Source organism: Crocodylus porosus, unplaced genomic scaffold (genome assembly GCF_001723895.1).
Source record: "Crocodylus porosus isolate Cpor-Errol unplaced genomic scaffold, CroPor_comp1, whole genome shotgun sequence".
NCBI classification, from domain to species: Eukaryota; Metazoa; Chordata; order Crocodylia; family Crocodylidae; genus Crocodylus; species Crocodylus porosus.
The window spans coordinates 3,695,757-3,708,603 of NW_017728911.1; the positions used below are offsets into that span (position 1 = coordinate 3,695,757).

The 12,847-nt window shown below is 45.1% G+C and overlaps 1 protein-coding gene and 1 long non-coding RNA gene across 2 annotated transcripts in view; one reads left to right on the forward strand and one right to left on the reverse strand.

Annotated features, from left to right (window-relative positions):
• REC114 (REC114 meiotic recombination protein) overlaps nucleotides 1-12,847 on the forward strand; it is a 67,692-nt gene that overhangs the window by 15,654 nt on the left and 39,191 nt on the right. The gene's annotated exons all lie outside the window — the stretch shown is intronic.
• On the reverse strand, nucleotides 2,001-12,473 carry LOC109308853. The gene is made up of 3 exons (XR_002100717.1): nucleotides 12,463-12,473; nucleotides 3,267-3,272; nucleotides 2,001-2,096 (listed from the first exon to the last, which is right to left on the reverse strand). It is a non-coding gene; the product is annotated as an uncharacterized LOC109308853 (long non-coding RNA).

Here is a 12,847-nt window from a genome sequence, read left to right on the forward strand (position 1 = left end):
GTGCTGAGTTTTAAATAAAGTGAGGTTTTTATTTTTTCCCCCCATATCTGCAAGCAGCCATTAATATCTTCACAGACACTAACACAGTTTTCTACAATTCATATTTTCAGTATCTATTATAGAACCTTTTCCATGACCCATAACAATGAAAGGATATTAATCTCTAGCAACCCCTCTTGCAAACAGAACTTTAAAGGCCATCATTTTCTTACCAAAAAGATGTACATCTGTAATCTATCAGAATCAGCAGTTTTAAAGCACTTAGACAAGTATAGCATCTTATATTGGGGCGGTGGGGGGTTGATCCTGTTTCTGTTGGCCCAAATAAGAGAAAACTCAGTGCTGTGTCAGAAGATAGTCCAGAGAATAATCAAAGCGAATGTTCACCCTGCTGAAGTAAGCAATTGCAAGTTTAGTGTTTCCCTTAGTGGCACAAGAAAATGTTTCTTTTGATGGATAAATCTTCCGTGGAAAAAAGGTGCACTTTTAAGATTGCTCTTGTTGTACATGTTTTCTGTGCTATGGCTAACAGGGACTTGAGCCCACCTATAATAATATTTCTTTTAAAATGGGTTCTTTTTACCTTAGCCAGACAGATCCCAGATAAGAATAAGTGGCAGTTTCATTAATAATAATAAAATACTCATTAAGATTTATTTATTTGGGGTATATGCCGCCCTCCCCAGCAAACCCTCAGGGCTTCTTACAGTCTGAAAACAGAATAATTTGTTATGATGCAAATCCAAGTTTTTCAAAGATAAAGTTAGCAATTTAGAACAAGATTATATGAAGGCACTGTGTTTTATAACAGCTTCGTACTGCAGAAGGGCCTGATGACTGCAGACCTTAAATGTATTCTCTTGCATTATATTTTATGGATGACTGAGTTTTAATTGGAATGTCTGACCAGTCTCCTGGTGTTGTTGGACATACTGTGAAGGTGTATAGTGCTCCTGCATATAACATGTATATCATCCTTATGAATTGATATAAACTTTCTTTTCTTTATGCCTTCTCCAAATCACTGTCTCAAAAAAGGTCTGGAAAAATAATATTGGGTGAAATTCAACCCAGTGCTTGAGAGCCTTAATAATCAGTAAATTAATTGGTTTTGAAATTAAGAGGTCTTATGTGAAGCCTCTGAAGTAAGATGAATTCCATCCATTATAAATGATAGCAACCAAATCCTGAGAGGTACTGAATGCCTTCAGCTTCCCTTTACTGAGCAAGCTTAGCACTTTGCAGGATTTTGCCTTAGTAATTTAAGGCCCAGTCCTGCAATTACTTATTTGTGAGAATAATTTCTGTTGATATGAATTTGTTTCAGTACCTTCTGTCTGACTGCACAGTTGATGTGAGTTTCACTGCAGGCTTGCAGAATCAGACCTTCACAAAATTGTCGCAAACAAATTACCAGCTCAGATAAAATCTACTAATTCATCTACAAAGAGTGCAGCTTTTCCTCCCCCTCCTCCCTACCAATCTTCTGATACAACTGAAATAGACGCTATGAAATATAGCAAGAAGGCTGCTTATTATAATACTATTTATAGATTTTGTATTACTCTAGCAGTGAAGTAGTAAGGGACAAGCAGCATAAATCTTTTTAAGATTGAATTGGATAAGTTTATGGAAGGGTTGATGTGATTAGGATAGTCCTTTTACTAGAATCTTATAAATCATAGAATCATATATTAACCATCTTCCTTGGTTGTTGGGGTGGCAGGACAGGGACAAGGGATATGCCAAGTGCTTTTATCTGTGGTGTTAAATTTTTTCCTGAAAACAGCTTCCCCCTCTGCAATTTTCAAAATGCAAGGGAGAAAGGGAATTTTTCTAAATGCAACCTGAGCATGCTTAGAGGTACAGTGGTGGGTAGATACTGTATCCATCTTAGGAAGGTCAGTGAGACCCTCTTGAATAGGAGTGGGTAATTATTTTGAGCAGAGGGCTGCTTAACATGTTTTGGCAAGCTGTCAGGGGCCACATAAGTAGCCCCGTGAGAGTTACCTCACCTCCTGGTTGCCACATTGGGACCTGAAGTCCTGCCCCCTAACCTCTGGCCTTTGCCACCAGAAGTTCCTCCCCTTGCCCCCCTCCCCCCATACTTTTTTGGGAGGTGGGGTTTCCATCTTAGAACCAGAAGAAAACCAAATCGTACACTAGAAGTCAAAACACCTACTACAATACATTTTAATTATATTACAAAAAATATTTGTCATGACTTGTGATTGGGTACTGTATATAGAAGGGATTTCATAATAACTCAAAAATAAAGTGTCACTTTTTTATATTGTTTGTGTGTGGGTGGGGTGGGCATGTGTGGGGGGCATAGGGTGTATTGGGGCATGAGCACCCTGATATCCCTGCCTGCTGCTGCCGTGAGGCAGTAGGGCTGCACGTCATGGGGGGAGTCCCTACACCCCCCCACCCTCCCTCATACCCACACCCTGAGCAGATGAGCTCCATGCTCCTGTTGCCCCTCTAGGTGAAGGATCCATGCTATGCTTCTGTTTCCACCCAGCTGTAGCTCCACCCCCACCCACCACCCTATCTGCTGCCCTGAATAAGCAGGGTCTGGCTGCAACAGACCCTGCCCGGAAGCTACTGGCTGGGCAGAGCTGGCCCAATAGGGTTTTTTGGGGGGTTATGCCCAGTGGAGGAAATATGATTAGCAGCCAGCATCCATAAGCACTGACAGTTGTGGGTCACAGAGTTTAGCTTTACTGGAAGCCTCTGAAAAGAGGAGCATCTTTTTGCTATAGAGTGACCTCAGCAGGAAGCTTATCTGCTCACTCTTTGTTGTCTATAGAGCATTAAGATCTGAAACCAGAATGGAAGCATCCAGAAGCAGCTGCATTTCCTGTCTCCCTTTCATAGGCCCAGAATATTAGGACGGCTCAAGGACTTACAGCAGAGCAACATAATACACATATTCTTTTCAATATTTTCTTTGTACAGTACAATTTTAATTTATTACTTGTTATATATTTGTTGTTATGGTAAAAGGAGTTGATAATGAAACAAGAAAAGTGTCTAAAGTTTTTAGACACTGGGGCAGCTGTAATGACAAGTGCCCGCAATGCTATAGCTGCTGCTGGTCTACGTAGCAAACCCAGGGGGGCTGTGTACTTTACTTTACAAAATCCTTACATTTTCTATGTCAGGGTGTGAAGTGGTGATTTTGGGAATTCTTTTTAGTTAATGAGCCTTTGTGAATGAAGAAGACTATACTCAGGACACCTGTCCAGTCCAGTGTTCCTAACTGGACACTGGCAAGGAATACATGGAAATAATGAGATGGTATTTGATAGGCATGCTCCCAACATGGCTTTGACTTAATTGCAGTCGGGCATTTTTTTTTAATATATAAACATTGTACTAAAATGTGGGGCTTTAAAAATGGATGTTGAAGTAGGTTGTCAGCGGTAGGTTGTCAGTCTGTTAATGAAGAGCTGCTCTCACTGAGGGGCAGCATTGGAGAAAGCACAAAGGTGCTTGTTTGAAAATGTAATAAGTGGATGATGAAAACTGACATAATTGATCAAAGATGTGAATCAACATCTTGAAAATGCTTTTAAAATGGTGGGTTTGGCTGTGAAGGGCTTTGAAAGTGAAGGCAAAAGGAGTTGACAAGGTGGAAGAAGTAGGGAAACTTGAATCAATATGAAGACCCGTTAATTTGGAGAGACTATCTGATATATCAGTTGGGAAAGCTTGACAATTTAGAGTGGGACTTTCAAGAGGGAAGGTGGAAAAGCCTAGTGCATGTGTGGGTTTTTTGGGGGGTGTTACCCTTTCTTGTTTGCTCTCATTCCCTTAGGTTCTGATGGGTTTTTTTGCCATTGTATACTGGTGTTTTAACAGAGGTTTGAACCTGCAATGTGATGTTGCGGCTAATAAAGCGACCAAAATGCTGGCTTGCATCCATAGATGCTTCTCAAGCAAATCCCAGAATGTCCTTCTCCCCTTGTACTCAGCCTTGGTGAGGCCACAGCTGGAGTATTGTGTCCAGTTTTGGGTTCCACAATTCAAAAAGGATGTGGAGAAGCTTGAGAGAGTCCAGAGAAGAGCCACGCGCATGATCAGAGGTCAGGAAAGCAGACCTTACGATGACAGGCTGAGAGCCATGGGGCTCTTTAGCCTGGAAAGGTGCAGGCTCAGGGGTGATCTGATGGCCACCTACAGGTTTATCAGGGGTGACCACCAGGATCTGGGGGAACGTTTGTTCACCAGAGCACCCCAAGGGATGACGAGGTCAAACGGTCATAAACTACTACAAGACCGTTTCAGGCTGGACATAAGGAAGAATTTCTTTACTGTCCAAGCCCCCAAGGTCTGGAACAGCCTGCCAGCGGAGGTGGTTCAAGCACCTACATCGAACACCTTCAAGAGCAAATTGGATGCTTATCTTGCTGGGATCCTATGACCCCAGCTGACTTCCTGCCCTTTGGGCAGGGGGCTGGACTCAATGATCTTCCAAGGTCCCTTCCAGCCCTAATGTCTATGAAATCTATAAGCATCTGAAACGGTAGAACAACCTCAATTCACTGGGCTACCCCAGATCAGTTATAGCTTTGTTTGTTACACCAAACTAATTTCTCTCTTGAAGGGGGAGTTCCCCTATCTCTTCATTTATTCAGAGTGTGAAAAGGAACAGAGAAGAGCAGTACGTAAGTGGCCATAGTACCTCATGTTATACTTTCAGCATGAGCAAGGGACTTCATTGTGAACTTTAAGGGCTTGCAGATGGTCTTTTATATTGGTGGAACAAAATGCTGTTTTCTTTTCCCTTGATGCTGATTAGAGGTTCATCAATACATTAGTCCCATATTGTATTGGTAGTGATATAAGGAAAATTGACATTATCAGCACTTGGCTTTTTTTGGCTGATGTGGCAGATAATGTTGCCAATAAATGTTGTGTGCATGCGCATAGCTACAGTGCAGCATGCAGGTGGCCAGGAGTGCAGCCTAGCAGGTAGGAGAGCAGCATCAGGCTCATAAGTCTGTTGTGGGGGAAGAGGTGTGGGGGGGGTGAGACCGAGGCTCCGTGATGAGGGAGGGAGTGGGACTGGTGCTGGGACAGGGGCAGGCACTGCACAGCCAGGGCACAGCATGGGATGGACCCACAAGCAGCTCATCCAGGGACTGCAGTAGCGGGGGGTGGCTCCTGCTACTGCATGTACCCCAGGAGGGCATAGGGGGCATGTGCCCCCTGGATCTGTGCGTGGAGCGAGGGCAGGCTGCTACCATGGGCTGGGGGTACAGCAGTGGGCTCTTCCTAATGTGGGGCTGGGTCAGGGTTGCACTCAGAGCAGGTGGTGGCGACACTGAGAAGGGTGCTACAGAAGTGGGGGCTATGGCCACCCCAAATTTCACCATAGCAGCACAGGCTAACCCAACCCCCCCACTGGGAGGAGTCTGGCCCTGGCTGCAGCCCACAGCGGCAGCCTGCCCTTGCCCTGCATGCAGATCTGGTGGGAGTATGCCCCCCATGCCCTCCTGGGGTGCATGCAGCAGTGGGAGCCACCTGGCCCCCTGGATGAGGTGTGGTTCCATCCTGTGCCCTGCCCCAGCTGTGCAGCACCTACCCCTTCTTCCAGCCACAGCACCAGCCCCATTCCCTCCCTCACCCTGGGGGCCTCAATCTGCCCCACCCCTGGTGCGCGTTCCCTCCACAGACTTACCAGCCAGACGCTGCTTTTTTCAGGCTGCCGAGCTGCATATCGGCAATTGGATTGGTAGCTGCTGATATGGCTCGTTGCAAATCAGCCATTGGTATCAACCCAGAAATATCTTTAGTGGTGCATCCGTAATGGTGATGTTTCTCTATAAGATTACAGCTCTCTAGATCAACTACGGAAAGGGGCTGACTGATGGTGTGAGCAGTTATTTATAAATCAATGTTATTTCAGTAAAAGTGATTGTCAAACTCAGTAAAATGGCCAGTTAAGCCAATCTGACAATTCTGAAGGGAAACTAGAAAGTGAGAGGTTTAATCATATGCACCTCTGTTCCCTATAAACTGCCCTGTTTATCAGTGTAATTTCCAGAATCAGTAAACAATTATCTCTGCATCAGTGCACAATCTCAGATAGGCCCAGTTCAATTCAAGGCAAATTAGTTTTCCCAGGAAGATCTTAGAAACAGGTGCCTAGAGTTGCAAGCAGTTAGGAGGTTGGCTGTTTCATGTGAATGTCAACAAAATGCAGAGAAAGGTGACAAAGTCTGGATATTTGCACTTCCATGCTGGAATAGGAATTTTAATTTATAATTTATATTTTCTTAATTGAAACAAGTTTTTTGTTCCTGGAACTGACAATTTTGTTTATGTATATACAACAGTGCTCACTGTGCCCAGAGGGTACTTAGTAGGGCTTGGCAAAGCTTCAGTAGCTGATTTCAATTCAGAGGAAATTCAGCTTGGTTCGAGGACCGAATCTTTGAATCTAAATTGAATTGGGAGACCAAGTAAAAACTCTGACTTGATTTGAAGCTTCCAAATCGATTTGGAAAAGATTTGGCAAAGATTTGGCCAATTTGGAGATTTGGCCACAAACTAGACAGGCAGCTGACAAATCTGTTGGGGTTGGGGGAGAGGAGGAGGAAAGGGGTGCAGGGGAGGGAGGGATTGGGGCAGGGGCTGGGACAAGCTGCCTTGCTGGGGCAGGGGGCTTGTTACTCGGGGAGTGGGGGGGGGAATGTGGGTGTGGTAGCGCTGGGAGTGGGGGCTATGCCCTGCCACTGCCTGGAGTGAGCCGCGCCTGCATCGTGTCCCCCGCCCCCAGGCTAGCTGGGCAAGCGGCAGCAGGGCATAGCCCCCATGGCTCCCCGCACTGGGGCAGAGGCAGGCACAGCCAGGGGAGCCATGGGAGAAGCCCCTATGGTTGCCCTGCCCAGCTCCATCCCCCACCTGGCCCAGGCTCCTGGTACTTTAAAGAAAGAAAGAAAAAAAGCCCTGCACTCACCGGATCTGGCAGCTCTGACCAGGGGCCTGAAAGCTCTTGGCAGAGCCCCTGCCCATACAGCGTGGGGCAGTGCGGGGTAGCGGGGATTGCTCTCCCCTCCCCCACTTGGCACCCGTGCAGTGCAGCTTGGCAGGGCACTGCGTACTGCATGGGAGCTGGGGCAGCTCCATCAGTCACCCGGAGCCCGGTTGCACTTAGCCCCAGCTCCCAGACAGCACATGGCACCCTGCCAAGCCACACTGCAACTGCACCATGGGTCAGGTGCTGCATGAGTGCCCACTGCTCCGTGCTGTGTGGGGGTGGGAGTGGGTTCTGCCATGGGTTCCCAGAGGCCCCAATAGCCACTCCTGTGGCTGGTGAGTGCGGGGCTTTTTATTTTTTATTTTTTGAAGTGCTGGGACTAGGCTGGGGATGGGCAGGGGTTGGGGCCAGGCAGGGCAGCCAGGGGGCATCTCCTGCTGTTCCCCCCGTCTGGGGAGAGGCCGACACAGCCAGAGGAGCCACCTAGCTGTGCCGGTCTCTCCCTGGCTGATCTCCAAATCAGCGCCGATTTGGCCTAATCAGCTTTGGATATTCGATTCAGGATAGTGATCCAAATTGAATCACTGTCCTCTGAAACTGGCCAAATCCAAATTGAATACTTCCCTATTTACACAGGCCTAGTACTTAGTCCTCATTAAATCATGGTTTCTGCTGTGAGGGTCACACCTTTAGCCATCTAATGCAGTGGCTCTCAAACTTCCTTGGTTCACTGCCTCCCTAAAAAACCCAAAATGTTGTGTAGTGAATTGATAGAACAGTTGAGTGTATGTACTACTGGCATTACTTGCATCAGTTTGAGACCCCCATGACCTAACAAAACAATGTATATTTGAGCAAAAATACCACCTGTAGCTCAGTTGACTGAGCAGACACCTATTTCATAGATGTTTGGTTCAGGAGGAACCTTAGTAGATTATTGAGTCCGACCCGCTGCCCTGGGCAGGAAAGAGCGCTGGGGTCACGTGACCCCAGCCAGGTGCTTATCCAGCGTCCTCTTAAAAGACCTCCAAGGTAGGGGAGAGCACCACCTCCTTTGGAAACCCATTCCAGATACTGGCAACCCTTACCGTAAGGAAGTTTTTCCTGATGTCTTAACCTAAATCTGCTGTCTGTCAGTTTGTGTATGTTGTTTCTAGTAACTCCAAGGGGTGCCCTGGAAAACAAAACATCTCCCTATTGCTTGCTGTCCTCCCCTGAGGAATTTGTAGATGGCCACTAGATCCCCTCTCGGACCTTCTCTTGCAGAAGCTGAAGAGATTCAGGTCCCTCAATCTCTCCTCATAGGACCATACCTGCAGGCCCCTAAGCATCTGAGTAGCCTTCTCAAGGTTTTCTACATCCCTCTTGAAATGCAGCACCCAAAACTGAATGCAGTTCTCTAGCTGTGGCCTTACCAATGCTGCATAGAGGGGAGGTATCACCTCCCTAGACCTGTTTGTGACGTACCTGCTAATGCATGATAGAGTGTGGTTAGCTTTACTGATCGCTTTCTCACACTGATGATTCATGTTCATCTTGGAGTCGACTATGACTCCGAGATCCCTTTCTGCTGCTGTGCTGCTTAGGAAGTCACCTCCCAGCCTGTAAGCGTGTTGGAGATTCCTTCTCCCAAGGTGCAGTACCTTGCCCTTATCTTTGTTAAACTGCATCCTATTCTGCTCTGCCCACTTTTCCAACCTGTCCAAATCTGCTTGAGTCTGTTCCCTGCCCACTAGAGTTTACTTTGCCCTATAATTTAGTATTGTTCACAAATTTGGACAGAGTGGTCTCTATGCCCTCATCCAGGTCATTGATGAAGACATTGAACAGCACTGGTCTGAGGACTGAACCTGGGGGACCTCATTGCCCACATCTTTCCAGGTCAATGCCAACCCATCTATCACCACTCTCTGGGTGCATCCCTTAAGCCATTTTGCCACCCACCTGACTGTGTAATCATTTGTGTCACAGCCTCTTAGTTTATTTATGAAAATGGATTGAGCCACCATGTTGAAGGCCTTTTTAAAATCCAAGGAAATGACATCAACCTCGACTCCTGCGTCTAAGCATTTTGTGACCTGGTTGTAAAAAGAAACAAGATTTGTCCAGCAGGATCAACCTGCTGTGAACCGGTGCTGGTTGTCCTTTAACATTGTTTTTCCTGCTGGACTCCCACAGATGTAAGTAATCCTTAATAATTTTTTTCAAAGGCTTTCCCAAGAATAGAGGTGAAACTAACCAGCCTATAGTTACCTGGATCCCCCATCCTCCCCTTCTTGAAAATATGACCACCTTGGCCTTTTTCCAGTCCTCTGGGACCTGTCGTGAGTGCCATGAGTGCTCAAACAGTCGTGTCAGTGGTTCTGCTATGACATTGGCCAAATTCCTTCGGTACCCTTGGATGAAGATCATCTGGGCCTGCTAACTTGAACACATCCAGCCCCTCCAAATGTCCCTTCATTAGGTTGGCACTAACCGTTGGTGGGTTGGTGTCCTTCCTGTGCCTGCCTATAGTCCAATTAAAAGATGCGTCTTGATCTGTGTTTAGGAATACAGAAGCAGAAAACTCATTGAAGAGCTCAGCTTTGTCCCTCTTATCTTATTAAATTGCCCTAGTTTGTCCTGTAGGGGTCCTATGTTAACATGCTTTTAGAAACATGAAAAAAAACAATAAAATCCTAAAATAATTAGCAGAAGTTAAGAGGTATAGGCAGCCATAATATTCCTACATGCATCAGTTATGCAATCTCAAACTGCCTCACCTGGGGAAACTTCCATTGTGAGATTGACATATTACTACAGCATTTGTAGCTTTTGTCTTGGATCTGAAATATTTTACTTTCTGGCTTATGAATGTTTCAAGAGTAACTCAGAGTTCCTGGTCAGTTTCTAGACCCTGCCCATAAATCTGTGCTTTTTAAGCCATTTGGGGAACATGGTATTTTGGGTGAAGGAGCGTATGTTTTGCATGAGTGAGGCTGTATATAGAAGGGATGAAGAACTTTCCTGTTCTTTTTCTTTCAAAAGAATCTAAATATGATGCACAATAAGGTGCTTTTTCATACTGAAGGACATTAATTCTAGTGTTGGGGGACCTTAAACAGAAAATGCATTTCCAATACCTTCTTATTTGTCCTAGAGAGGCTTCATTTTCTATGCGCCTCTGAACTAAACAATAACTGTGTAGCTGATAGTATGGGTCCTCTGTAACGTAACTGTAGATGTTTATATTCATATTAGTGTCTACTTCTTTTTTGAATAGAAGGGAAATTGGTGGGGACACAAACTTAAAGATGCAAAATGACATGACTTCTGGAGAACTGAAGGTAGGTACAGACATTCAAAAAGCACAAGATGGAATTAATCTAAGTAATTTAGAAAAAACCACATAGTTTAGATTAGTAACGAACAGAGCACAAATTCACCCTTTGGTGGGGGTGGGAAGGACAAATCTTAAACTAGGTTCCACCATTTTTAAACCAGTCCACATGGGCCAAACTTCTATTCTGTTATGGGTATAGACTGGTTTCCAATCACTTATGCCAGTATAAGTGTAGCATCTGTACCTGGCCTCAGTCTCTCAGGCGATGTAATTCATGACTATTTCTCTTATGTATCAGAAGAAATCATTCCAACAGCCAGCTTTGAGTACAGATTTATACTATATGTGAACAGTCCATCTCATATGGCCATCTGTGAAAAGTGGTCCTTGTGACTAAAACTGATATTTATAGTTTGGAAAGAAAAAGGAGACTACTTAACATTAACATTCATATTAAGAACATTCCATCCAACAGATTTGTGTGTTTATAGTAGTTATAAAACAACAAATTAGTTTAAGTTAGAACATATGTTTCCCAGGGTACCTTTTCATATTTGTTCTGTGCTTCTAAGTTGTACTTTAGCCAGATAAATGTTAGCAATAATGAGTTTTGAAGACTTTTAACATGCACCTGTCCTTTTCCATTCCTTTTCAGCTGCTCTAAAACAGCTGTTGGTTAATCCCATCTGTGGATGATATGTATTTACCCTAAAGCTAAATACTGTATTTACCTGAATCCAAGACAACTCCAGGTTTAAGGGAACCCCTCCAATAATTATATTCTAGAGGTGGAAAATTATAACACATATATATACACATTTTTCATGTCTAGAATCTACTTACTGGGGGGTTATCATAAACTTGTCTCTGCCTACTGGTGCAGCAGGGCTGGCAGGGGGCCAGGTTGTGGTGGGCTTTCAGCTGTTTTCCCCCCCCCCCCCCCCGCCCTCATGCTTCTATTTGAATATAAGATTTGATGCTCCTCCTTCCCCACCCCCCCACATTGAATGAGGAAAAGAGCTTGTCTTAGATTCAAGTAAATATGGTAGTTACTCTGGTCTTGGTTTTTGGAACTAGATGCAAGGTACAGGAAGTTCTAGAAAAGATTGCTTCACTGACTCTTAACTAAAATCTCTTTATGAAGTTAATCCTACAAAATATTGGTCACCCCTGGAGGAGCGCTGTCTAGGAGAGGAGGAGTCAACTTTTGGCAGAATTGGGCCTTCAGAGAAGATCACACACGTATTCAGACAGTTTTTTTTTTTAAAGTACATCTGTTTTGGCAAAAGCAATGGTTTGTGTTTCTGTAGAGTCTTAAATTGTAGAGACTCAAGCCTGCTTTAGAACACAAGAACTTCCAGTTCACTGGGTCAGACCGTAGATCATCCCGGCATTTTTTATCTTGCTAGATCATCCCGGCATTTTTTATTCCAGGGCTAGAGATGAAGCCAGGCTTTTTCTGTAAATGTAGTTCCTGTGGGCACTCATCTGGTGTAAACCAAACTGAGGAACTGGGAGAAGGGAGTGTCTCTCTCCCCTTTGCTCCTCCTCCTCCCCCCATACCTCTTTAGCACATAGATAATATGGAAGAGAGCTACTTGAATCAAATGAGTGCAGTAGTTGGACTAGAAGGAGTGGAAATACAGAATGGGTATAAGAAATTGATCATGTTCCTGATCTCTTATTATAGTCCTTTTGGGTAATTGTGCTTCCTAAAATGCAAAAAGATGCATAGGACTGTGTTAGAATATTACTTGTACCAAGACACACATACAATCTTTAGTCTAAAAATAACTTGCTACCTACTGTGAAACAAAATTATTTATGTGAGGAGCGCAAAACATTCTTTATTGAACGGTTATAGCCGTTTTATGATACACCACAGTAAAGGGAGAGGATCAAGAGGAGCTTGCTCCTTCTCACCCTCTGCAATTGGAGGCAGTCCCGATGTGGAAGTTTGTTCGCTGCCAATAAGGACAGTGAGTGTGGTTGAGCTGCTGATCACGTTGTGCACCCCAGAGCCAGCACCCAGTTTGGTTACAGGCATTTTCCACTCCATACAGAGCAGTAGTAGGGACATGTTCAGGCAGTGCTTTTACACATGTGGCACTCATCTAGGGAGTGACTTGAGCATAATTCCTTTCTTCACTACTCCTTGTGCACAACAGCTGTTGAAGCTTTCTCCTAAGCTCGAAGCCATAGTTCGGCTTCCAGTATTTAATGGTGTTCATGGTTTTGGGCCCACAGGTCAAATGAACAGCATAGGGCTGGGCAGCAGTCTGGATCAGGCCCTATGCCATCTCCACCTGGCTGGGAATAAGGCTTTGGGGGCTATGCATCAACCCTACCCAGCCCCACCACACACTGGAAGCAGGCCCCACATGCCCAATCTAGTGTACAGAGCCATGCACTGTGAGGCTCCCTATAAATCCATAGGGAGCCCTGCAAGCCAGATGACATGGCACTGGGGGCTGGATCTGGCCTGTAGGCTGGTCTTGAGCACCCCTGACTTATGGCAATATGACTCCTGCCCA